The following is a 27,063-nucleotide window of genomic DNA, read 5'->3' on the forward strand; positions in this document are numbered from 1 at the left end:
TATCTGAAAGGTTAGTAGTCTGTTCAAGATCACACACAGAGCCAGTGGCAGAGTCAGCATATGGACCTAGGAATTTCTGACTCCAATCTTGCCCTTGTATACTACATTGTCTCTATAGGAAATGGATGAAAGGAGGGAGAAACACTCCAGAGAGGACCTTTCAGAGCTTTTCTCTTTTGTGTTTTTTTCTAACAGCTCCTTTCTTCTTCCTTTCCCATGAAGGCTTGCATTACTCTCTCGTCTTTCTTTGGAGTTCATGAGCTGACCAGGCTTTTGCACAGATTTCCTCTATGAATTTGGATAAGTCGCCACTCTCCTCTGGACCTTAGTTTCCCCATCCGTAAAGAGGGAGTACCTGGGGGTAGGTTTGATAGTCTATGATTAGAATGGATTCAGTTCCCTACATTGCTCGATATTGGATCGATAAGCACACAAACTGGATTTGGGAAGAATTCATAGCGACTTTTGGCAAGACAGGGGGTCTAAAATGATGTAAAATCATCTTGGGAGACTCTCGTTTCTTTTTCTTCTTCTAAAACAATTTCCCACAGTGGGTGGACCAAGAATGCTGCTGGTGAAACTCTGGGGATGTGCTACTGTTTGTTCAGGGTCAATCACTTCCCTTTTCTTATACAGAGGTCATGATCCAGATACCATGGCTACCCTGCTGTGGCTGGTTTATCATTTGTTCCGTCAGATTTTCTGAAGCCTCACACACCACAGCAGCTGGAAAATCGCAGTGTGTACAGCATCAACTCTTGCTTACCAACGAGTGTCTGAAAGCGTGTTGGAGTATTTGTTTATCCTGGGTAAGCGAAGCCTCAGGGGGACCCTGAAGCACTGTCTTCAAATATCTGAAGGGCTGTCTCAGGGAAGAAGAATTAGATTTGTTTCCCGGCATCCCAAGGGAAAGATAGACACAAGAACAGTTGTCCTAAGGGAAGTGGGGTGCATGATCACATTTATTGATGTTGCAGGCACTGTGGTGGGCACAGCACACGCATTCTCTTATTTAATCCTAAAGAAGGATAAATTCTGTCTCAACTTTCTGACCTGCTACTATGATTCAATGACAAAATCCCTATCTTGAGGGTGAGGTCCCCGTCATGAGGGGTGTTCAAGCAGAGACCATACAACTACCTGGCTGGGATGGGAAGAGAGAGGTTCAAGTACTGCATGTGTAGTTGGAGATTCTAAAACCTCTTAAGCCCTTATATCCAACCCTAGACCCTACATCTGTAATTTTAATTTGAGAACTAGAGACAGTGGTACAAGTCCGACAGAACCTTGAACCTCACTCTTTCATGGGCTAGTTGTGTGACTTAGTAAGTGACAAAGCCCCCATTCCCCAGCCCCCGCTTTTAACCTCCTCATTGGATTAAATAAGTGCCCAGCAGCTAGTAGGTACCCACCAAGACTTAGTTCCTATCTCTTTCCCCTAACAAATGTCTTCATGTTTTTCTACCCTTTCATTCATTCAACAAATAGTCCAGCTCCACCTCTGCTCTCCTTACAATCTGGTTTTACAGACTAGCGAAACTCCATCCTTTTTGGCTCAAGTTATTTTGCACTGGGTTTACTATAAGAACTCCTGCCAATGCAGATGTCCAAGTCAGGAGGACACCAGGCCGCTGATCTAGGGCTCTGGAGCTGGGAGAGAGATCTGGGCTGGAGATGTAAATGTGTGCATTTGTGTGTGTGTGGCTTTAGTGGATCTTGAAGCTGTGGGGTGGATGAGCCAGCCCAGGGAGAGAGGAGAGACACCAGGATTGAGCCTTAAAGTGTTCCTGCATTTACTTAACAACTCATCCGTCCTTAGCCTTTTTTTTTTCTCACTGTGCCATGGAACTGGTGGCCTTGCACAATTACTCACATTTATGAGCTGAGCAAAGAACTCAGAACTTTTGTGATGGCATACCCTGGTGCTTGCCTGTCATCGCTCCACTGTCTCGAGGCTTCTCTCCACAGTACTTTTCGTTTTCTAGAGAGGAGTTTGTGTTTGCACCCTCCCTGCCTCGGGACGTCCTATGCTGTTCCTCAGCCACTGGCTTTCCCAGCTTCTCCCAGCCCATAGATCCCGAGGTGTGCCAGCAGGTGGCGCTGCAGTTAGCCTAGCTGCTCAAGGAGGGTCTCTGGAGCCAGAGATGCTGGGAGGGAGACTGTCTCACAGGACCTTGCCAAGCTCCCTTGGCCTTTTCCTTGTGTCTGCAGCCCACAGAAGCCTTGGCTGGGATGCTCCTGAGGGAGAGATGCTGTGACAATGATGAGACCGCATAGGAATATGTTCATTCTGCTCCTGGAAAGGGTACAAAAGACCGGAGGAGAGAGAAAGGAGGAGGGAGACAAGGAGAGAGGCCCACTGAGCTCCCCTGGTACCCACCTGGCTCTCTTGTCATGTCAGCCACTTGGGCTTTTGATTCAGGGGCTGGACACGATACTCACCTGGACCAGATCCCTTTAGGCTCTGGGATTCCCCTGCAGGTTCCTTCCCAGGGCTGGGTCGGGGTCTTCGTTCTGGCCTGCTTGGCTTCCTTCTCCTCCTCACTAGCCCACCTGGCCGAGGTTCTCTGTCTGCCGGGAGCACCCATGTTAGGAGCACGTGCTCTGTGGTCAGACCCAGCTGGGTTGGAATCCTGGCTCTGCCACTTGCTTAGTGGGGGACCTCCTCTTTCTGCATGAGAAGCACCCTGAGATATTAACTACTTCAGAGGGATACTGTGAGTTTTGAACATAAGGCACGTGTAACGCAGCTGTGGCCCTTGGCTGATGTCTTCCGGTCTCTGTGTCCTATGGATAGGATGTGAAACTCAGCTCCTTGTTCATTTCCACAGAAAGCCCACTCACCCAGGGCATTAGAATATAAGGAAGGTGTCAGAGTTGGAGGAGGGTTTACATCAGAGCAAATCTCCTTCACCTTGCCTAGGCCCAGCCCCTCTCCATCTTTCTCCTTTCCTTCCTTCTCTCCCGCCCCCTTCTCTCTCCTTATGTGCTTTGCCACCCTTTCCAGGAGCAGAACCCACTTATTCCTAAGTAGTTGCATCACCCTCTGTCATCTTGGTAACATGGCAACCACCTTTCCCGCGGAGTCTCAAGGAAAGGCACTTCCTCCCCTAGGAGGAATTCTAAAGCCAAATGTTATCATGGTTTTTTTTTCTTTTTTTTCCTGCCTCGTTCTGTAACAAGACAAAACATCTCCAAGAGTGGCTGGTGAATGATAGATGTTGAATGAACCAGAGACGTTGTTGGCCCCTTTTCTCCCCACTAGGGCGCTGTCTCACCGTGTACAGCGACCAGGCAACAGAGCTGGTCATGCTTTGCATCCATAACACAGATACTCACTCTGATGACCGGAAACACAGAAGCATGCCCCGATGACCCGTGGCGCACACGTATTTTCTGTTACTCCCGGAGTCTTCTCTCTGGGATATCTATCTGTGCGTGACTGACCGGGAAGCTAGCACGCAGCAGATTTGGCCACTCCTTCGTGATTGTGCCAGAAATGAAACAGAGCGGGTAGCACTGTGACAGGAGCATTGCTGGGGCTTCCAGGGAGAAGTGCTGAGTGTGAACGCCCCGTGAGGTTCCAGTGACTTATGTGGTTCCTTGGGCAGGAACTGTAACCTCTGAGCCTTGCTTAGCTGCTCCATAAAGCAAGGGGTCTGGACCAGAGAGCTGCTAAATGCCTCCAGAATCTTCAAAGTTTTGAGTCTCTGTGTCTCATTTAATACAAACTGGGATAAGGGGTGGGCAGAGGGGTGGGCTTCTCTCCGATGATCGATCCGGGTCTGAATATTTGGTTCACAACGTGTTTTCTTCCCTCCGGGTGTTTGCTGAAACTGATCAAGATGAGGCCAGAGTGGCCCTGGATCAGAGTCAGTGGGAAGCCTTCACTCTGGGAAAAACTGCCTTGAGAGTGAAGGAAAAAAACCCCCTTTGAGAGCTGTTTTCCAGAGAACATAGTCAGCAGCTCACTCAGTGAGGTTCCCATGGATGAAGAAGTGCTCAACCAGAGGAGCTGGCCTCAGGGCGCAGGAAACAGGAGTCGGGGTACAGTCTGGGCTGTTACCAAAGGCTCAGTGGGGCTTTTGTTAGCCCAGCCAGCCCAGTGGTCCAGCCTAATTGAACAAGCTCTTCGTTAACTCCTAGGATGTGCCAGGCGCCGGGCTGGGCACTGGGGCTAGAGAGGTGAGTAAAATGGGGGTACCTGCTGTCCAGGGGCTCCTGTTTGCCACAGACCCCTCCTGCCACCACCTTAAAGTGTGTCCGCAGATTCCCAGGGCCTGTTCTCTTCTTCCGCCCCAGCCTGCACAGCTGGGGGCAAGTGGGAAGAACATGGTGCCACCACAGACAGGCTGTGTGGCCTCGGCTGAGTTACGTAACTACTCTGGATCTCCGCTTCCTTATCTGCAGAACAGAGCAGAGCTAATTATCTGTAACTCCCAGGGCCTCCCTGAGGGTTAAATGGGACAACAGGTGGGAAGAGCCTCATGCAGCGTTTCCATGTGTTCGTTGAGTCCTAGGTTTGGGAAGTGCTTGTGAAAGTCCTTCATTAAAGGTATCCGTCGGTGGCTGGTTCCACAAGCCTTTCCTAATTGGCATCCACCTCTTCAGCTACACTCATATCTCTTCCTGTTCACTGGGTCTCAGGCCTCTAGTACAGGGGCTGGCATATAATGGGTGCTTGATACTTATTGAATGAATGAGTGAATAAATGAATGAATTGTACCACCCTGCTTTCTCCCAGCCCCAGTACAGAGGATGAGGGCAGGGGGCTGCCCTCACCCAGTCCAGGAGGAGCAGAGGGTCCTCCATGTTGGTCTCCACTGGCTCTGCACTGAGGTGGGCTCAGCACCAAATCACATCTGAGTCCTGGATTAGCTGATGGCAGGTTTTCCTGTGTGATCTTGAGTATGTCACTCAGCCTCTCTGTGCTTCTCTGTTCCATCTGTAAGGGGCAGGGCCTTAAAGGTACGGTGCTCCGAGAGGCCCCAGGTTCTAGGATCGGTGGGCTCGTGAGGTCTCCCTGCTCTTGGCCATGCCCTGTGATCCCCCCCCACCCTCATTTTCCCACCTTCTACTACAAGTATAAACTTCCCCCTGGCCCACCCAGATGGAGGGGAAATCAGAGCCTGCTTGCTTTCTAGCCATAATTTTTGGTTTGATGTTTTTGTTGCATCCCGCGGAGTGATTTAAGTGTGTTCACAAATGATTATATTATGCTCCTTTTAAACAATACTAAAATCAAATAAAATACTAAAATCAAATCCACCAATCAGTCGGTAACAGAGGCAGCAATGGGGTCTCAGGGGAAGCATGTCCTTGCAGGCAGCACGGAAGCAGTGAGGCACCCACCCCCCTCCCGCCCCATCCCTGTGGTTTTCGTGAGTGTTCAGTCCCCAAGGTCAAAGCAGGAGAGATGGCACCACGAAGAAGCAAAAGTCATCGCAAAGAGACTGAGCAATAATAACCCCTCCCGGTTGGAGACCCGGTGGTAGGCGCTTGTAAGGACAGCGTCTCTTTCAACCCACACAATGACCCTGTGTGAGTAGGAACTACTTGCGCTGAAGACTCACTGTAGACTAATTGATGGTATAGACGCCGCTGGTGTTTGCTGAGCCCTTACTCAGCACCTTACTTGGACTGACTCCTCGAATCCTTACCATAGCCTTGTGGGGTTGGTACTTTTATGATCTCCGTTGTATATCCTGGGAGACGGAAGCGTTAAAGAGACTGTGGTCATGGACAGTAGGAGGCGGAGCTGGAACTAGACGCCAGCAGTCTGCACGTTTATCGATGTGCCTTGCCTTTTACCGCAGCGGGTGGGGGCCACGGGAAGCAGAGGCAATGCCTGGGTGGGTGGAGGGAGGCCGCAGCAGAGATTTGGGGATGGGAGCATGGGTTCTTCAGAACCCAACATGGGAAATGTTGCATGGAGTCATTGAACAGTTTAGCCCTCACAACAACGTTGCCAGTTAAATATTATCATCCCCATTTTACAGATGAGCAAACTTCAGTAACTTGCCCAACACCACACAGCTAAGAAATGGCAGAGGCAGGAGCCAAACCCAGGTCTGTCTGACTGCAAGGCTCCTGACTGGGGGTCAGGGGACAGCCTAATCTTGGCTGTGCTGTTACCCTGCTGTCCTCTCTGGGGAACCTAGCTTTCTCATCTGCAGCATCTGGGTTCAGAATAGATAACCTCCAGGTGTAGTAGAGTATAGGGGGTGGTCTATAAGGCAAACCAGATGACTGCACCCCTCCCCGCATCCTGCACAAATGGCAGCCATCACCAATGGATCACAGATGTGGTGTTAGAACTTATCTAAACACTGCCGTTTGACTGGAATCAGAACCGAGAGGAAATGTTGTATTTAGGGAAGCTTCACCTGCGGGAACCATCAAACTATACCCTGTTGAGTATTCACATAGACTAGATAAGCCTTATTATGTACTATATAAAACACAGAATGTGACTTCCCTGCAAGGACGGGAACCACAACCTGCCCTCTTGCGTAGGAGCATCCCCCAAACGGCATTTGGACCATTTGGACCACAGGAGGATTCACCCAATCAGAATTCAGCAACACCCTGGTCCTGCCCTGGGGTCGCACACACAACTGCTGGTTGTGCTGGCTGGAAACTAAGTAGTAGTAGCTGATGCAGCAATTCAGTAGGCAACAGAGATCAGTTTAAAAAGTGAGTTACCCATGGTTTGTGACGAATACTAAAATCAAATCCACCAATCAGTCCGTAACAGATTACAACGGTATCCATTGTAAAAATGTCTGCGAGTGGGAGAGAACGTGACAAGAGCAAAAAGTGAATTGTTTATTCAGAAAAGCAAGAGGGGGCTTCCCTGGTGGCGCAGTGGTTGAGAGTCCGCCTGCCGATGCGGGGGACGCGGGTTCGTGCCCCGGTCCGGGAGGATCCCACATGCCGTGGAGCGGCTGGGCCCGTGAGCCATGGCCGCTGAGCCTGCGCGTCCGGAGCCTGTGCTCCGCAACGGGAGAGGCCACGGCAGTGAGAGGCCCGCGTACCGCAAGAAAAAAAAAAGCAAGAGGATCTTTTTCAAAGACTATAACTTGCCTCATTCTAATGTGACTTTCACCTTGGGCTTTGCTGGCTCTAGATATGCCTCTGGAGCTCTACAAGAATCCTTCCAGCTTTGGTGTCATGGGGCAGACAGCCCCTGCACTTTTATTTTCATAAAAATATTATTTTTTTCATTATTATTTTCATCCATCCATCCATCCACCCACCCTCCATTCATCCCTCCATCCATCCATTTATACATCCATTCATTGATCCATCCACCCACGTTCCATTCATCCATTCACCCACACCCGCCCCCCCATCCATCCATCCACCCACCCTCTCACTCATCCTCCTTCCAAGTGTGCAATAAATGTTTGTTTAGCACCTAATCTGTTCTAGGAACACTCCTAGGATTTGAGGCTACGAAGATGAATAAGGCCTGGTTCCTACGACCTGGGGGCCTACAGTCTAGAAAGAACAGACACGCATGTAACAAAGCAAGTGCTATCATGGGGTAACAATGTACGGGAGTTGTGGAGGCACTAAGGAGGGCATGGCCAGACCAACTTGGAGTGGGGGGATCAGAAAATTCTTTATGGAGGTGGTGGTCACCTTTGGGCTGAGTCTAGAAAGACTGTGTTGTTCATTAGACAGATCTGGAGTGTGGGAAGAGTGCCCTGGGTCCAGGGAACTGCCCAGGCAAAGGCCCAGAGATAAAGAGAGGCCTGGCCTGGAAGGGGAGCCTCAGGTAGGACAACAAGGGGGCACGTGGGTGAGTGTCAGGCTGGTGTGCCTTGCTGTGTACCCTGGAAACAGCCCCGGGTGACTGAAAAAGTCTCCATCATTGTTACGGTGACTCCTGCACCTTCAGTGAATATACATCCCTGGTAGGTACCAGCCCCTGCAAAATTCATGCCCTGCCTCCACTCCCCAGTGTAAGGGCTGCCTTGGCAGAAGAGCGTTTTTAGTGTGTCTGTGCATGCTGACACACCATTGTCGTCGCATCTTCGTCCGGACACAATTTCTTGGGCAAGTGCTGTCGGCGCCGGCAGTGAGTTCTCAGCAAATTGCCTTAGTGTGTGATTTGTTGGTTGAAACTGGGGGAGGGGAAGTGTCGCAGGGATGCAGGCGCAGAGGTGGCCTCACCCAGAGGAGGGAGCTCAGAGGCATATGAGCCAGGCCTTTACTCCCAGGCTGACTTGAACCAGGCACTTCCTCATTCAGAGCCTAGGGTTTTCTTCACTCCTTCCAACGCTGGCCCAGCTGTTGACATAAGTATCCTTTGTCTTTTCCTGTCCTGGGCCCCCCTGCAGGTTCTGCCCTGGACTTCACTGCTGCTGGGGGGTCCTCATGACATAGTACTAGGGGTCCTGACTCCCCCAGCTCTTTTCTCTGACCCATACTCTCAGCTCTGTAAGCTGGAAAGGGGCCATTTGGGATCCAGACTGCATCTCTGCCCTGTATTTTCTTCCTCCTCGTCCTTTTCCTCTTTTTTTTTTAATTAACCCTGGGTGCATTTTCATCTTTCTAAGAAGATCCCTCAGTCCAGCTTCCACCTATGCGCATCATCAACGGAAGAGTCCAGAGGAGGCCAGCAGGACTGGCTGCTGCTAGGTTGGAGCATCTCAGAGCTGCCGCATACATCTGTGCGCAGGGCGCACACTGCACAGCTGTAGGAGAGTCACACGGACGAGGGTGTGCGTGTCGCCTACAGAGAGAGCACCGGGTAGCCCCCAGCACTCTGTCTCCCTCTACTGCAGCCCTGCCTGGGGCTTCACTCTGCTGCTCCGCCAGCTATCAATCCCCAGCGTCCCATTGTTTCCCCTTCAACTACATCACCTTTACATCGCCATGAAAACATTCCTGTTTGCATGGGCTAGGCGGGATGCTGGGGGAGCATGTTTGTAGGGGCACAGACTGGCCTCTGTTCACAATCTCTGTTGGGATGGGGGACTTTTACGACATGGCTTTTTTCAATTGCATTTTTTTTTTTTTTTTTTTTTTTTTTGCTGTACGCGGGCCTCTCACTGCTGTGGCCTCTCCCGTTGCGGAGCACAGGCTCCGGACGCGCAGGCTCAGCGACCATGGCTCACGGGCCCAGCCGCTCCGCGGCATGTGGGATCTTCCCGGACCGGGGCACGAACCCGCGTCCCCTGCATCGGCAGGCGGACTCTCAAGCACTGCGCCACCAGGGAAGCCCTTCAATTGCGTATTTGAAAGAGAAGTTGGCTCCAGGTTGACTGGAGAGCACCTCAATGCATTTGCTACAGTTTTGGCTTTTAGCTCCATTCGGAATCCACTTTCCACATATCTGGGTGGGCGTGGAGTTGGCAGGCGGTGAGTCTCGGGTGGCTCTGCCCCGGCTGGGAGCGTGAGTGAGTGGGGGCTGTGTGTGTGTGTGGACTGAACACAAGGCCAGCCGGCCCCGCTCTGCCCTCTGCAGCCTCCTGGGGCCACTTGCCCCTCCCCTTCTCCTCACCCCGCCTCGGCCCTCCACCCTAGAGCAGATTCTGAGCTAGCTAGGAGGGTTTTCAGCTAAAACAGCACCACACCGCAAGTCCTAGCCCTGACTAAGGAAGGACGGGATGTTCCTTGAGGGCCCACACTGACCACGTGCGTGGCTTCGGTTAATCCTCGAGGCGGGGCTGAGGGGCACTTTGACACCTTTACGCCCCACGCTCCGATCGAGGCCTCTGAAAGCCCCGCAAGGGTGTCAGAATGAGCCGCAGCCGCCTCTGCCCTCTGGGACTCCACCGCTGCGGCCCTGGACGCCCGCGTTCGGGGACTGGATGAATTTCCTCCTGCGACCCTGCCTGGTGAAGGTTCCGTGGCAGGGAGGCTCTGTGTACACAGAGCAGTGGCCGTAAAATTCATCTTTTATTACCACCTTCCTGGAGCTTTCCAGCGTGGGGGTGGTGGATGTTTACAGGCATAAAGCGTGTGGATCCTGGAAGGATGAGCTCTGGAATCGAAAGTCTGTGCCCCTGAGCCACTGAACTCTCAGACTGGGGCTGAGTTCTCAGGTCTGATCTTTCTGGCTCAGCTCTGCACCAGTAGGACCCGCATTTAATTGAATCTTATGCAATTTTCCAAAGAGGGCTACCTGCTTTGTATTTAGGCGGTTTATAACACCACACTGTGTTCCATCATTCCCCAAATAATTAACACTTGTGGAGGGTCCATTATAATTGTGGAATCTCATCTATCACTACCTGTCAATCCTTCAAACTCTGACTTCCTGGCCATCATCTCTAGAAATGCCACCATCGTCAGCGTGCTGGGCCACATTTTTTACACAGTCAGAGTACTTTACAACCTTAAAAAAACCCTTTCTTTTCCACTGAATGATTCCAATTTTGTATGGCTGAGTTGGTGGTTCCAATTACAGTTACAGTGTATGGGGTACATCCACGAAACACTTTGAAGGGGAACTGGGGACACATTGCCCTTTCATAGACATCATCTTAAATGCCTGGACCATTTGGAAGGACTACGATGGAGAGGTCAATACGCCACCAGCCTCGGGAGTTCAAAGTCATTTGTACGCGTCATGGGCTGGCTCCTGGCTGGGCCCTGAGAAAGACATTTACCCTCACCTTCCCAGTGGGGGGGCCCGACAGAGTCCGTGTCCACACGGGACACCACGTGGGCTCCTGGAAAAGATGGCCCGGGGATTACGGAGGCTGGAAGGGGCAGGGGGCGTACCACGTGATGTCGCGAAAAGAGAGTGGCCTTTGGAACGGGGCACTGGATTCTAATTCTCAGCTATTTCGTCATCTCCAAAAAGGGGTACCGGTACCACCCCACAAGTTTGCATGGAGACTGAAGGAGATGGTCTAGGAGAGCGTGGGCACTGCAGCAGAGCAGGAACTTAGTCAATGCTCAGGGCAGCACTGCATGGTTAAAAGACTGGACTCTGGACTCAGGGAGACATAGCTTTGGGTTCTAGCTCTGTCAGTGATTGGCTGAGTTTCCCCACCTGTAAATTGGCAGTAACAGTACATATCTCATTGTGAGAATGTCTATATTTCGTTGGTTATGAAACACATATTTTCCCACATCCTAACACCTCTGTGAGATCTTACCATCAGTGGTAGTGTTTTTCTTTCTTACTGGCACATAAAATAACCCTGACCCGTACAGTTGTCATTGTTCAGATTTGGTGAAGTATTCTAAGTGAGGTCATGCCTGAAAGGGTTCAGCATAGTGTCTCGCACACAGCTGGAGCTCAATAAATGGCAGCTGTTGTTATGACTTCCTATGCAACCCTGGGCAGGTTTTAAAATATCTTTGAGCCTCAGTTTCCTCATCTTCACGATGGGAATAATTCTCTCTACTTCCCAGGGTTTGAGGGAGTATTAAATGAGTTAGCATGGAGACGGAGGCACCCGTCACAGCATTTGGTGTATAAAAGGAGCTCCAGATGTATCCTTCCCCAGGACTGTACCCAGGGGAAACCTCCCCTTTGTGGAATTTTGGCACAGGTTGGGTGGGGAAGGGCCAGGTGCCTGAGCGCTGCAGCCCTGCTGGACAACGTCACCTGCTCACTGCTGCCCCTAGTGGTACCAAGGCTTAGGGCAGGGCTGCTTGAATCAGATGGGAAGGTTACGGAAGAAAATGGTGGCAGGCAACCCTGCTGGGCATGAAGATCTTGACTGAAGACGTGAAGCCCCACCTGGGACAGCGACTAAGATGTCAATAACCCACTAAGACCCCTGTGGGAGTCATCTTTCTACTGAATGTGGCTGCTGGGAAAATTGCCCAGATCACAGATCTAAACGGGAGCCACTCCTGGATCCCCACCCGCCTCCCAGCAGAATGCACTTCTGTGCTGCTTGTCTCAAGCAGTAAGAGAGGAGAACCTTTGGTTGGCAACAGGGAATGGCAGCATCCCTTCTCCTGTGTTCCCGAAGGACCACAGTCTGGATTGGGGTGGATCAGACCTAGTGACAAATCCTGACTCTGGATGACCATGGGCGCGTGACACCTTCTCCACAGTGTCCTTATCTGCAAAGCTCATGTGTGTGTCGGTATCCATAACTAGAGTCACAGACTTGGTGCCCCAAACTGTTGTACTGCCCATCCCACTTCTCTTCTCCCCAGCTCAGGTGCTCTGGAAAGCGCATCGGCAGAAATCATAAGCAATATTGACTTCGCTACAAAATGCTCTGATGTCTTCCCTGCTGCTCTGATCAAGTGGTCTTTGAAGTGGACCTTCCCTTGCGAGTCTGGAACATCACAGATGAACAGGTGCAAACTGTCAGACCACGAAGAAGCCCTGGGCTCTCGCCTTTCAAAGAGGAAAAAATAACCCCCATTCAAACTCTTTGTAGGGCTCCTTGAGGTTGTTCCACGGCCTCAGCCCTCCTGCTTGGTGGTGTGGACACTGACGTATGCCGTCATGGTAGAGGGTGGGAGGGTAGAGGTCAGGGAGGAAGCTGGACAGACACCCTTTGGCCCAGGCACTTTGCATAGATGAAGTTTGAGGTCGGTACTATTGTTATCCCTCTTATACAGATGCGGAATCTGAGGCAGAGATGTGCAGAAGCTTGCCCAAGATCTCACTGCTGGTAAGTGATGGAGTCCAGATTCAGTTGGATGCTGAAGCCTGGCATCACTGTCCTGTGGTCCCCACTCTAAGGAAGCCCTCCCTGTCTAATGCCAGGTGACGGCCACTGCCACTGGAGAGAAGCCATTCGTTATCAGAGACCCACTGAGAAATTCCTGCATGTCTTGGGGTGCTCCGTGGAAGGCCTCCTCTTTCCCTCTCAATGTGGGACAGCCGTATCATCGCCATTGTAAAGAGGAGAAGACTGAGGTTCACAGAAGAAAAACGATTTGCCTGCGATCATCTAGCAATTCGGAGAAAGTGTTTGGACAAGAACCCAAGGCTTTTGACTCCCAATCCTGCCCCACAGCGACTGAGACAGCTGCTTCCCACTCCCTCACCCCATCCAGCCCTCTCTCTGGGTTACCGCCCAGCCACCAGGCAGAGGCAGGGTGATCCCATACACCAAGTCGACCACTGCACTGTCCACAGCCCTGTGGATTCAAGTTCTGTCTTTTCCCAGGAGCTTTTTAAAAACTATGAGTAAAGGGACTTATCTCTGGGGTCTTCCAGAGAAGCCCACAGGCAGGAACCTTACTTGGGGATTGTGTTGGGAGTAGAAAGAGTTATGGGTTTGGAGTCAGACATTCTAAGCCTGAAACTCAACTTCACCACATGCTAGCTTAGGGACCTTGGGCAAACAACTGAATCTCTTTGAGTATCAGTTACCTCTTGTGAAATAGGAATATTAGTCTCTGTCCTGGAGAGTTTTTATGAGCTAATATATGAACCGAATCCAGCGCATTGTTTATATGACACATAGCAGGTGCTCAAGATAGCCAAGATCTTGGCCTTTGTCATTGGCAAAAAGAGTCCAGAAAATTTTGTTTGCCTTAAGAACATCCGGTCTATAAAATTCACCCAGCCTTGAGTCAGGGCAGGGGTTACTTTAATGATTCAAGGACATTTGATTTTCACAAAGGGCTTAGCCAGGGTCCCTTAAATGGTAGCAACACGTGCACGTTGCCACGCCTGTGTACAATTCATTAGCCACTTGACAGTGACTTTAGTGGAGAGAGAGAAAGTGCGCAGCCCGTGTTATGGGAAGCCAGTGCTAGGAACAATTACCTGCTAGAAATCAAATAGAACTGGAGAAAAAAATAGGTCTGCAGCAGTGACCCAAAGGGAAGATTTCATTTATAAATATCTGTCCCACCCTCTTTCCCAGGAACCCACCCTTCAGTTGCTTAAAGCAAGATATAAATACAGAATCAGGCTCCCCCCAGACGTCTCCCCCTAACCTTTAAAAGCCCAGTGACAGGTGATTGGAACGAGCCTTCACAATGTAAGAGGCCACGGTTGTAACTGTTAATTCTTCTGGCTGTAATTTATCTTGCTATCCCTTTGGGTAGCTAAACAGCTCCGATCACGGGCTGCCCGATCGGCTTATAAGTCTTCTTGATGAATCACTCTCATTCTCGCCGTCCTTTCTCTGGGCTGCGGTAATGCTTGACAACTGCCTTAGAGCCTCTGTCTCCTGCGGGTGCGGGAGGGAAGAGCCATCTGTTAGGAGGAACACATGGAGAACAGAAAGCTCTTGGCATTGGGAAGTTGGCAGGTGAAAAGCTGAGCCCTCATTTCAAGACAGAGAGGCCAGGGCACAGAATGCAGGACACAGTCTATCTCAGTGACCTCCAGGGTATGAGGCACCCCTGCCTGTTTGGGGTCTTTGGATCAGGGATGGCTGGGCAAATCCTGTCCACTGAGCGTCTTCACTAAGAAAATGCCATGTGCTAGATAAACTGTGAAGCCACGGTACAGGTAAACTAGGGCAGCGTGGTGGAGACCAGTGTTGGGGTTCTCATCTCCCTCTTGGGTTGGTGGCTTTTCCCAGCCACCTGTGCCTCCAGGTGGTGTGTATGACTAGTTCTCCTAGGTTGAGGTGGTTAAGAGTAGATGTGCTCTCTCCTTCCCCAGCTGATGGCAGAAGAGAGATGAGTCGGAAAGCCTAAAGGAGGACAGAGGTGGGAGAAAGCTGGATCCCTGCATGATTGCATGGAGCAGAGCCCCACTGCCAATTGCACTGGACCACAACATGAGGGAGAAATATACTTTCATCGTGTCAAACCACTCAGATTTAAGGGTTGATTATTCTAGCAGTTAGCCTCTCCTGTCTACTACAGCACTACTTTATTTAACAGAACGCGATAGCTCAAACTGAAGGTTCATTATGAGTTAGCCCAGTGGTTTCTACTAACCAGACAGTGTACTGTAACTCACCTCTGCTAGCCGTTGTGTGGACACTCAACTCACAGCTTGAAGAACACTGGATACCAGATTCTTAATTTTTAGACCCGATAAATTGACCCCTCCTCCTTCCCCCTTCTCCTCCACTGGATGGGTGAGCAATTCTGGTTCAATCTCCCCAAGGCCCTGCAAGTGTCCCCTCTTCTGGACAAGTTGAGACTGTCCTCAGCTCCCTCCTGGACCACTGCAATAGTCTCCTAGCTGGCCCCCCCTGCTTCTCATGCACCCCCTCCAATCTGACCCCCATCGGATCTTCCTAAAATGCAGACTCAGTCATATCACCACCTTCCCCGACAAAATCCAAGCTCCTTTTCTTCAGAAGACCTTCCATGATCTGCCCTCCTGTCTCTCCTTTCATCTTCCCCCAAACGATCAGGCTCCCATAGCCTCTCTACCTTTGCTCTTCTCTCTCCCTGCCTGGATGGCTCTTCCTGCTTCTCAGCCTGCAACCAGCTACCCGGCTTTCAAGGCTCAGTCTGTGTCCCTGGGCCAAGAAGCCTCCTCCACCCATTCCTTCTTGCCTTTGGACGCTGGTATCCAGGTTTGTGTTTTATGCTGGCACCTGTAACACATTCTTTTTTGTTTTGAAAATGCTTAGAATTTAATAATTGAATAAAACAGGATACACAATTGAATCACAAGATTGTTAAGGAAACTACATATTTAATTAATATAGGTAAGCGTGTGTTCATTTTTAAAGCTAGTATAACACAATGTGAAAATAAAAATATTTTACTTTAGTTTTTGCTGAGGACCCAGAAAACAGATTCCATAATGAAGCATGAGACCATCATGTAGAAGTTGCAAAAGGAGGTTGTACAAAACCACTTGTTTCCAACCCTCTCATTCACATCGAGAGGAGAAGTAGAGGATTAGAAGAGTTAGCTAGAGTCTTTGGGGTGCTGGTGTATGTGGAGTACATCCACTTCCCTCCCCAAGGAAGGAGAATGAATGGGATTCTCCCTTGTCAACTAAAGAGAGTAGACGATGAGGAAACTATCAAGGGGCTTAATATTTGTCACCTGCAGTTGCCGTACGTGGTGGGCAGGTATTAGAATGAGTTTGAGAAATCTGAGGATGAGTAATTCCCTGACAAGTTTACTTGCTGAGAGAAGTAGGGGTGCTTTTACATGGGGATCTGCCTGTATCCTCAAGATTGTCCTGACCAGATACGGCCTCAAGGGGGAGAGAGCCTGGTGGGCTTGCAGTCCTCTTGCCCAGGATTGCCATCCAAGAGGGACAAGGAGACCCCAACAGTGAGAGAAAGTTTATGTGGCAGTGGAACACTGAGAACCAGGGAGAAAAAGAGAGCAAGCGGAAGAGGCGAGGCAATTACCTGGGCAAGGGAATTTCAGGTAAAAACTCCCATTAGGCAGAGAGGTCATGCAGAGCAGTCTCCAAAGAACCCAAGAAAGTATTCCATGAAGCAAAGTTTTAAATATCTCCCTGATAAAGAACATATTCTATCTCTGAACAGTATCAGCCAGATAAAAGAGTGTCTCATTTCCTTTCTTCCTCCTCTCTCCCATTCCCCTGTAGGGATCAAATGCTGTGACTGACAAGGCTAAGAAGTGGTAAAGACATCACTCAGGGAGAGGGGGGAAAGCACCCTTCTCTCCCACTGCAGTTGCCTACCCTACAGCTGGCACAAGCTGGGAAAGGGGGAGTAGCTAGTATTTTGAATGCAGCACATTCTTGTAGTCATCGGCCGGCTTCCTACTAGCCCTCAAGCTTTTTGCGAGGAAGGTGGGAGACCAATTTCTCTTCCCCCGGGGCGGGCCCAAAGCTGGAGCCCAACTGACTTGCCTCTCGCTCGAGGCAGCCAAGCCAGTTACCAAGGCAACCTTCCCTCCCCGGGCTTCAGTTTCTCTGTAAGTAAAATTGGGAGGTTGCTTGGCAAGGACAAGTCCTTCATGGTCTCTCTGGGCTTTCTCAGCTCAGCATTCCAGGATTCTATCGTCCTACCACTAACACAGCACAGTCATGCAAGGGAAATCAACACTCAGAGTTTTTCCTGAGCTGTGTCTGTGCAAAGCCACAATTCTACAGAAGACTGTCCTTGGGGGTGCCTGTGACTTTCAGCTTTGCCTGATGCCGGAGAGAATTTATCATTACAGAAAAGCTTGTGGTGCAGGTTTAGCAAGTGTGGCGTCTCAGGCATTCCGGAGCTTCATTTATCAAGTAGACACGGCTTCGTTATTTAGACTTCAGTCACTTAGCTCAGAAACTATCCCTCAGATATACAAACTGGGGTAAGATGTCCCCCTGTATTGATCCCGATGAGGAATTGGCGTGATCAGTGATGACTTGGCATGGGAAAAAGGCCATTTGCAGGCTTGCAACTTGTTCTGACTTCAGGGAGAGCTTGGGGTAGGAGGAAGGGATTCTCAGCACACTTCATGCCACGCCATGGACAGGCTCAGGGAGCTCCACCATCACCTGGGAAGCCTGTGTCTGTGTGTTTCTGATGGAGGAGGAGTGTGAACTACTATAGTGCTCTTCAAACTTTAATGTGCTTGGAACCACGAGGGAATCTTGGTAAAAATGCAGGTTCTGGGCTTCCCTGGTGGTGCAGTGGTTGAGAGTCCACCTGCCGATGCAGGGGACACGGGTTCGTGCCCCGGTCCGGGAAGATCCCACATGCCGCGGAGCGGCTGGACCCGTGAGCCATGGCCGCTGAGACTGCACGTCCGGAGCCTGTGCTCCGCAACGGGAGAGGCCCCAACAGTGAGAGGCCCACGTACCGCAAAAAAAAAAAAAAAAAAAAAAAAGCAGGTTCTGATACAACATAACCTGGGGTGGGGTGGGGCCCGAGACACTGCAGTTCTGACCAGCTGGTGTTTCTGATGCGTGGATGTTGCTGACGCTGCTGCTGGTCCGTGGATAACACTGAAGGGCAAAGAACTAGTAGAAGCTGGCGCCTCTCCACAGGGCTTGATGTATATACTGCTTGGTAGCAAAGATGATCTGGACAGAAGGCCGAAGAATCATGGGATTTTTAGAATGTTTGAATTGGGAGGAACCAGAGATATTACCATATTTCGCCAATGCTAAGATGCTATCCTTTGTAAGATGCACCATTACTTGGAACACCTCTAAGAAACAAAGGATCCTGCCAATTAGTGGTAAGAGGCCATTGACTGTGAGGTCCATCTCTATTTCAGAGATGTTAAATGTGTGGCTTAGAACTGATGGAATAGGATATTTGATTTAACTCCCACCTTCCCCATTTTACAGAGGAAAATATGAGGTGCAGAGAGAAGGGACTTGTCTGAGGCTGCTCGGCTGCCAAGGGGCTTAAGTGCTGCAGTTTCATTTCTGTGAGGCCTGAGAAGGTGCTTGGAAAGCATCGTCAGGCCCAGGGCAAAGGACGGAGGTGTCTCTGCCCTCAGTGGATGACCAGGGGGGTCCTCCAGGATTCCCAGCTCATCCTTCACCGCAGGCTGCATCCCTTGGAGAGGAATCTCTTCCTGTCCCTTGGCAGTATATTTCTGGTAAGAAACCTCAAGCCCGGGGCTTTTGTCTGATTTTATATTCAGAACATCCTTTTCTTTCTATTCAGGAAATTCTTAAGTTACACTGAATCCCAGATGGCACACTTGAGCCTTTCTGCCCTTGGCTTCTCTTCACAGGAATCAGAAGAAAGGCAGCCACTCCATCTTCTCTCTGTCTTGTTCCCGCCATGATAAATGATGGAATTAATTGAACAGCAGCACTGGATCGCCCAGGCCCGTGGTTCTCAGCCCACACTCTGCATCAGGATCGTGTACCTGTATAAACTACAGATACCCCGGGGCTTAGCCCAGAGATTAGGATTCGGTTGTTCAGGCGTGAGGCCCAAATACCAGTATTTTTCAAAAACTCCCTAGAGGATCCTAGTACCATAGCTAGGTTGCGTACCATTAAACTAGTCCTACCTATTTGAGAGATGGGAAAACTGAGGTCCAGAAAGGCCAAGCGTTTGCTTGGAGTCATGCAGTTGGCTGCAGAGGTGGGGCTAGACTCCAGTTCTCTGGATTATCCCTGCATTTCCTCATTCAAAGCTCTAACTGGCCTACACCACTGAATGAACCTTTACTGTAGGCAGTAGACCCCATAGGCACATAGCTGTGTGTGTGTGTGTGTGTGTGTGTGTGTGTGTGTGTGTGTGAGAGAGAGAGAGAGAGAGAGAGAGATTCACTCCGTGTTGGAAAATCCAGGCAGAAATTAACAGTAGAGATTGGAAGGGAGTTGAAGTAAAAAGGACCTCAAGTTAAAAATAAACATGCTTGATGCTGTTTACCTAGTAATCACTTCTGACAGTTCAGGGCAGGGTGTCTAACCCCTTCCCAGCGCCCCAGAAGGGTTTCAGACTATTTTGGGGACAGGACACTTCACCAGGCTCACAGGCCTTAATTCCCAGCCCTCGAGCCATGTTCGGGGCTATCTGTGGACTTTTTCCAGGTTCTCTCTGTCCCTATATCAGAGGGCCTGATATCTCCACTGTCTCGTGTGGGCTGTTTAGTGCTGGGTGGCCTGGGCTGCTCTGTAACATTTACTGGCCAGTGAGTGACTCGTCAGGAATCGATGTAGATCCCATCAGGGATTTGCCCTCAGGAAGAAATTAATGGGCAGCATCAGCTATTCAGTTATCTGGGAATGAAATACCCCGTTGAGCTGGTGTCTTCAAGTATGTGAGCTGCTGCCCTCGAAAGATGCTGAGTGTATTTTCAGCCCTTCCTCAGCTGCCCAGGATTTCCTTCTGAAGCCAGAGAGCTTCTTCCAAAGCTGCTGACCATTTGCTGAGAGGCCCAGGTGACTCTGTCCTTGGTTCTCTCTGGATTTGGAACTTACCTGGTCACTTACCTCCCCACTGTGAATGCATGTGTTTGTGCTTGTGCGTGCGTGCACGCGCGTGTGTGTGTGTGTGTGTGTAAGCAGGCAGGGGCTAAACTAGGGCCACCAGCTGCACGAGTCAGGGCTCTGGGCATTGAGTGGCAAGTGGTCCTACCTACCACTCAAGAGTTTTACAACTTTGGGTGCATTTGCATTACTTGAGAGGCTTGTTTACAAAGGCAGATTCTTGGGTCCCACCTTCAGAGAGTCTGATGTAGCAGGTGTGGTGTTGGGCCTAGGAATGGGCCTTTAACCCACTTCCTCCCTGCTTCTGATGCACACTGAGACTGAAGAGCAACTAGCTTAGGAAAACTTCATACTTAATATCAAGGAGGTGGGGGACCACCACCTCTCTGGACCCCGATGTCTCAACTGTAAATCAAGGGGAAGGGCTAGATGACCTTTAGTGCCTTTTCAGCCCTATGCATCTGTGGTTTCCCTCCCCGCCCAGGGAGATGGACGTGAACATGGTAGCTGGAAGCCAAGATGGCAGAGGCATGAAAGTTTAAATGCTGCCCAACTTCTGTTCTTGGCGGGGCTGGCTTCGTTGTAAGGACTACCTGCCAAACCCTGGAGTCTCTGGAGGTTTTGCAGGGTGGAGGAACCAAACACCTTTCTGGAAGAACCCTCCAGGGAGTGGAAGGAAGCTCCTTTGCAAGCCTGAGCCCAGTGGTACTCGGTTGGACTGAATGATGGCCCTGGTCTGTGGTCTTGCCTCCAGGGCTGACTCAGGGCTGGGGGTCCTGAGAGGGGGCTGTAGCTGAGGTCCTCAGTGGTTAAGCCAGCCCAGTTGTACAGATGTGGGTCAGCTCAGCTCCCGGGGGGTCATCTGAATCAGCACAGTCTTGTCTGACATTGGAGCTGGGGGCACGGGGCAGAGGTACCTGCCCACTTTTAGAACAGAGAAGTTGTGTCTCGCTTTACACAATCTGAGTTTTCCAGCAAAAGTAAAGCATACCTCACTCTTATAAACTGATAGGAGCCTGGTATATTAAAACATTTTGAGAAACTCTGCTGGGACGCCTTCTGTAGCATCCTGAAGATTCTCACATTATGAATCATAATTAATAGGAAATTATTTTTTGACCAACAAATAATGTCAGTGGTTGAAATTTTACAAAGGATTTTCATATACATGAGCTTAGTTTTCCTCCTAATACCCCCTGGGAGGTAGGCCAGGCAGGCCTGTAAACGGAGGCACAGAAAGGCCGGCAGACACAGAGCTGTCCAGTGACAGACCTAACGTTAGAACCTGGGCCTTCTTTCTCGAAGCACAGAGGTACGGCAGATGGGAAGAGGCTGGAAGACTTGTTTGATAAGAGTAGACTTCCACGTGCTATTTTTTTTTTTTTTTTTTTTTTAGTAAGCGCACTTGGGCTTTCAGAGTGATTGAAAATATCTTTCACTAATCCACATGCAGTATTTATATATATTTTTCCTTCCTAAGAAGTAAGAAAACAGCTTTTTGCTATCGCTTCTCTTTAACACAGCTCAGTCCTTGATAAAGCTTTATAGTTGGCATGCCCTGTTTTTTCTTGTCTGTGGCTGCCAGCTGTCCAGTAACCATCTATCTTTCTTTGGTTCTCTACTCTCCTTTTTTTTTTTTGTAACGTGAAAATCTTTGAGAAAATACACTTGGCACTCTAGTTTTCAAGAGCCTTACAAATGCTCATTTCCCTTGACCCAGAAATCTCACCATTCTAGAAACTAGCCTAAGGAAAGAATTAAAATTAGCCGGAGAAGATCATCTTAAAACTCTGTCCACAAAGATACCAGGCAGAGTATCATTTACAATAGCAAACACAGAGAAAGCAATTCCAGTTCAACAATAGAGGAATGATAAGTAAATTATGGTATGTCCATTTGATAGAAATATTACGCAGCCATTCAAACGGTGGCGCAAATGTAAAAACAAGGAGAAAATGCTTTCAACAGACTGTTAAGTGAGGATACACACCTGCTTATACCATCTGTTTATAGCTTAAAAAAACCCACCACCAAAAAAAAACCAAACCTACGAAATCTATATGCGGAAAAAGAAATCTGAAAAAAGATTCCAAGGTATTAAAGTCAGGATGTCTTTTGGTGGTTAAACTTTGATGCTTTCTATTTTTCTGTTTTTCCAAATCTACAATGATGCCTGTGTATAACTTCTGAAATGGAAAGATGGTAAATCCTTTGCACGGTAAGGATGCGGACTTAGAGAAAAGTTGGACTTGAAACAGAGCCCTGTCACTTACAAGGTCTGTGGGTAAGTCCTCTCCATATCAGTTTCCTCAGATGGAAAACGAGGACACGTCACACTGAGCGGAGAGGGTTGTTTGGAGGTTGAATTAATTTGCTAAAATTAATGGCACATAGTACGGGTCTATAGTTATTGAAAATGACTGAATGAATTCTTTCTTCCTCAAATGATACCTGGAGGAGGATGGGGGGCAACTACTGTCCTCACCCTCCAGATATGACCAGGTATTTATTCATCCATCCAGTGTACATTTATGAAGTATCTACCATGTGCAAGAAATTGCAGTAAGGAAATGGTTTCTGTGTCATTAACATCAGCCTCATGTGACGTAATAAGCTGAGGAGAGAGAACGGAAACTGGAGAAAAATTGAGTTATGCGCTTGAAAGAATAAAAGTGGAGTAAAATGAAAAAAAATGATACATCAGATTGTTAGATTGTTTATTCCATTTAACCCTCACAACAGTCCTTTGAAATTGAAATGCTTTTCATTCCATTTTGACAAACGAAGCCTGAGAGATTAAGGCCCTTGTTTAAGATGCCACAGACGGTAAGGGCAGAGTGGGGAGCCTGTCTCAGGCCAGTGGGTCACTAAAGCACACACCAAGTCATCTCCCGCCCTGCAACTGAAGGGCTCTCTGTCACCAGGTCCTTCTCCACCATGCAGGACCCTCGGGACATCTTTTGAATCAGAATTTCCTTTGGGGCCATCTGAACCCACTTCCTGCTGGTCCGTACGGTGGGAGCTGATGTCCTTCTCTCTCAGAAAGGTGATGTCTTTGTTGCTCAGAGGCAGTAAAGAACTCCTGGAGTTGGGGACTTATTAGCGGCCCAGGAGGGTTAGAAAGAATGACTGGACAAGAATGACATCCAGGTGGCACCTGGGGGAAGAATGGCTGTCTCTGATAATGTGCTCTTAGCAATTCTCAGCCGGCTTGCTGGTGAGAGACCCTGGACCCCCTGAGTGGCTTACTATTTATTCAGAAGTCATTTCGTAGGGCTTTGGGGGCACACAGCCTGATGCTGGGCTGGGGCTGGAGGATGAAGGATGTCCTCATGGGTCACTTGAAGAGACCAGACATAAATATTGATGATTTTGGGCTAAAGCTCAGTGCCATTGAACCAGGATCAGAAATAGGGAAACTTGGCAGGGTTCTCTTTTTCTACCAAATCCAACCCCCTCATATTATAGGTGAACAGCTTACGATTCAGAGAAAGTGACTTTCCCGAGGTCACACAGCAACGTTAATCAGCTTTTAGTTCAGGATGAAGTAAATCAGGACAGGCTTTTGGAGGTGGCGAGCTGTCTGTTCATCCGGAAACCGTGACTTAGAATGTCGATGCTCAATGATTCATTCAGCAAACATTTGCTGGGTGCTTCTTGGGCCTCAGGGATGTAAAGATGAGGGATATGGAAGGTACCCTCAAAGGCGTCCCCAGGATAGTGGGGGGAACAGGGATGCAAGGAGATGGGAGAGTACAGAGTGGTTAAGTGCTCCCTTGGCGACAGGTGGGAGCCCAGGGATTTGGGGAAGTAAACCTGGGGTTGTAAAATGATGGATGAGTCCCCAAGTGGACCCGGAGGAAGGGAATGACAGGGAGTGGAAACAGCATGGGCAAAAGCCCAGAATCTTCAGTGAGCAAACACATCTCTTTGGGGGACCGGCAAGCCATTTACGAGGCTAAAATATAGAGTTCCGGGGTGTAAATGATGGGCAAGGACTAGAAGATGGGGCACCAGCTGTCAAGGAAGGATTAGGATCCAGGAGTCAAGAGAACTTGTGTGTGTGAATAGCTCTAATGCACAGCAGACAGTGTCAAGAGCCACAGACAAAGCTGATTCAGAGGAAGAACCTCACCTCCAGCTGTGGGCATCGGAGGTGTTTTCCTGGAGGAGGCGGCATTTGAAGTGAGCAGGAAAAGAAGTGTTGGATTTGTACATGAAGAGCTAGAAGAGACGGAATTCTGAGAAGCAGACACAGAGCAGACAAAAGTTCAGAGTCAGGAACCTCATTTGACTGAGCATCTCATGAAGTATGAACCGGGATGACAGGGGGCCTTGAACTTTGGCTCCATGAAACCATACTTTTACTCTTTAGACAGCGGGGAGCCACGGAGGGTGCCTGAGTGAGGGTGGGGTGAGCTCATGGATGGCTGTGAAGTCTGATTTTTGGAATGCCTCCGTTGTCTCAAATATGCAGGAACTCCCACTAGGGTGGGGAGAGGCAGAAACACAGAGAAGTGTAAAAGAAGGGAAGTGAACCCTCAGAGTTAATGGTGAGCGAAGCAGAGGATGGCAGTGGGCCAGGGTGAGGCCAGTTACACCTTCAAAGCCAGTTCCAGCCCCGGCTGTTGGGAATCACATTTTTTTTTTTTCCTTGCACTGCACGGCATGTGGGATCTTAGTTCCCTGACCAGGGATTGAACCTGCGCCCCCGGCATTGGAAGTGTGGAGTCTTAACACACGGCCCGAGAAGTCCTGGAAATCACATTTTAATGCTTCATCCAGAGGCTTTTTCTGAGAACCTGGCAACCTCGCCCAAAGCAAGGGGAGGATTAATTAGGTGCATTTGCAGCCTGGGGTGCCTGTGAAAGACCCTGCCTCTGACGCGTGGGGCCAGCTTGACCTTGAGAGGTCAAGCAAAGACCCTTGCCTACTCAGACAACTTAGAGATCACAAGGGCAGAGTCAAGCCTGGTAAGACAGATCCCTCTGTGGGCAGCTGTGGCTTCTGGGTGATTGGACTGGGGGGAGGGGAGGGTGACCAAGAGGATGCAGGCCTATGGTGACCAACTGTTCCAGTTTTAGCATCAAAAGTCCCATGTCCCCTGAGACCCCTCAGTTCTGGGCAAACCAGGATGGTTGGTAACCCTAGACGTAGCCCCTAAGAGGCTTCAGAAACTGATTGTAAATTTAAGCCATTGCAGCCCAGCCCCAAGTCCTAAGTTGTTGAATTTATTGACATAAAGTTTTAATTATTTTCTCTTATTACCCTTTTTCTGGCTGTAGAATCTATACTGATGTCACTTCTCTCCTTCCTAATATTGATAACTTGTGTTTTTTCTCTTTTTTTCCCTGATAATTCTGGCTAGAGGTTTATCAATTTTATTAATCTCCTCCAAAAAAAACAAAACAAAACCTTCTGGCTTCATTGTTTTTCTCTGTTTTTATATTGCACTGATTTCTATTCTGATCTTAATTATCTCCTTTGGTGTGCTTACTTTTGATTTAATTTGCTCTTTCTTTTTCTAGTTTCTTAACGTGGAAGCTGAGGTCACTGATTTGAGACTTTTCATCTTTTTCTAATATGCGTGTTTACTTCTATAAATTTCCCTTTTTAGTACTGCTCTAGTGGCATCCACAAATGTTTGTATGATAGACTTTCATTTTTATTCAGTTCAAAATACTTTCTAATTTCCCTTTTGATTTCGTCTTCTGCTCATGGGTTATTTAGAACTGTGTTATTTAGCTCCTAAATATTTGGGAATTTGCCAGGTATCTTTCTGTTACTGATTTCTAATTTAATTCCATTATAATCAGAGAACATACTTTCTTTGACTTGAATCTTTTTAACTTTATTGAAATTTGTTTCATGGCCTGGAATATTGTCTATCTTGGCAAATTTTCTATGTGTACTTGAAAAGAATGTGTATTTTGCCACTGTTGCAGGGAGTGCCGTATAAACGTCCATGAGGTCAACTTGGTTGATAGTGCTGTTCAAATATACTGTATACTTGCTGGTTTTCTGTCTACTTGTCCTATCAGTTATTGAGAGAGGAGTTTTGAAATCCTCAATTATAATTGTGGATGTGTCCATTTTTCTTTGCAGCTCTGTTTTTGCTTTATGTATTTTTGAAGCTTTGTTATTAGGTGCATAAATGTTACGTCTTCTTGATGAATTGACCCTTTCATCATTAAGAAATGATCTTCTTTATCCCTGGTGATATCACTGGCTCTGAAATCTACTTTATCTGATATTAGTATAGCCATTCCAACTTTTGATTATGCAAGCATGGTATATATGTTTCCATCCCTTTAAAAAAATGATTTTCATGTTTAAAATACAGGTTTTTGCTTTTTTGGTAACTAGAATATAGTTAGGAGTTGATGTTTTATTCAGTTTGATAACCTACCTTTTAATTGTGGTGCTTAAACCATTTTCTTTTCTTTTTTAAAAAGTTTTTTTAAAAAATATTTATTTATTTGGCTGTACCGGGTCTTAGTTGCAGCATGTGGGATCTTTAGTTGCGGCATGCGGGATCTCTAGTTGTGGCATGTGGGATCTAGTTCCCTAACCAGGGATCAAACCCGGGACCCCTGCGTTGGGAGCAGGGAGTCTTAGCCACTGGACCACCAGGGAAGCCCTAAACCATTTTCATTTAATGGGATTACTGATGTGTTAGATTTGTCTATTCTCTTGCTACATGTGTTCTGTTTGTTCTCTATTCCCCTTCCCCTCATCTCTGCCTTCTATTAGGCTAGATGGGTATTTTCGTGATTTTATTTATACCTTTTGTTGGATTATTAGCTATAACCTTGTTTTGATATTTTAGCGTTGCTGTAGGGTTTATAGTGTACGTCACTGTTTACCTTCCTGTGATCTTGTAACACTTCATGTACTGCCTAAAAATCTTTTAATAGTACTCATCCATTTCCCTTCCCTTGGCTTTTATGCTATTGCTGGCATTCTTTTTACTTATACATATGTTAAAAACATCAAAATACATTGTTAGTATTGAAGCAGTCAGTTATCTTTTAAACACATTGAAATAAGAAAATTTCTTATATATTTATCAATGTAGTTATCATTTCTGTCCATTCCTTTTATGTGAATCCGTATTTTCATTTGGCATGATTTTCCTTTTGCCTAAAGAACTTTCTTTAATATCTCTTGTAATTCAGATCTGCTGGTGATGAACCTGCTGGATCTTCAGCTTTTATATGTCTGAAAAAGCCTTTATTTTTGGAAGCTATTTTCACTGGGTATATGATTCTAGATTGACAGTATTTCTTCTTCCAGCGCTTGAAATGTATTGCTTCACTGTCCTCTTGCAT

At 48.4% G+C, this 27,063-nt stretch overlaps 1 protein-coding gene across 2 annotated transcripts in view; it reads right to left on the minus strand.

Annotated features, from left to right (window-relative positions):
• The window catches only part of ASIC2 (acid sensing ion channel subunit 2), a 1,017,730-nt gene that overhangs the window by 13,992 nt on the left and 976,675 nt on the right, over window positions 1–27,063 (minus strand). The window lies entirely within an intron of this gene.

Source organism: Delphinapterus leucas, chromosome 19 (assembly GCF_059928025.1).
Source record: "Delphinapterus leucas isolate spDelLeu-1000000601 "Yukka" chromosome 19, BTC_Dleu_Yukka2, whole genome shotgun sequence".
NCBI classification, from domain to species: Eukaryota; Metazoa; Chordata; class Mammalia; order Artiodactyla; family Monodontidae; genus Delphinapterus; species Delphinapterus leucas.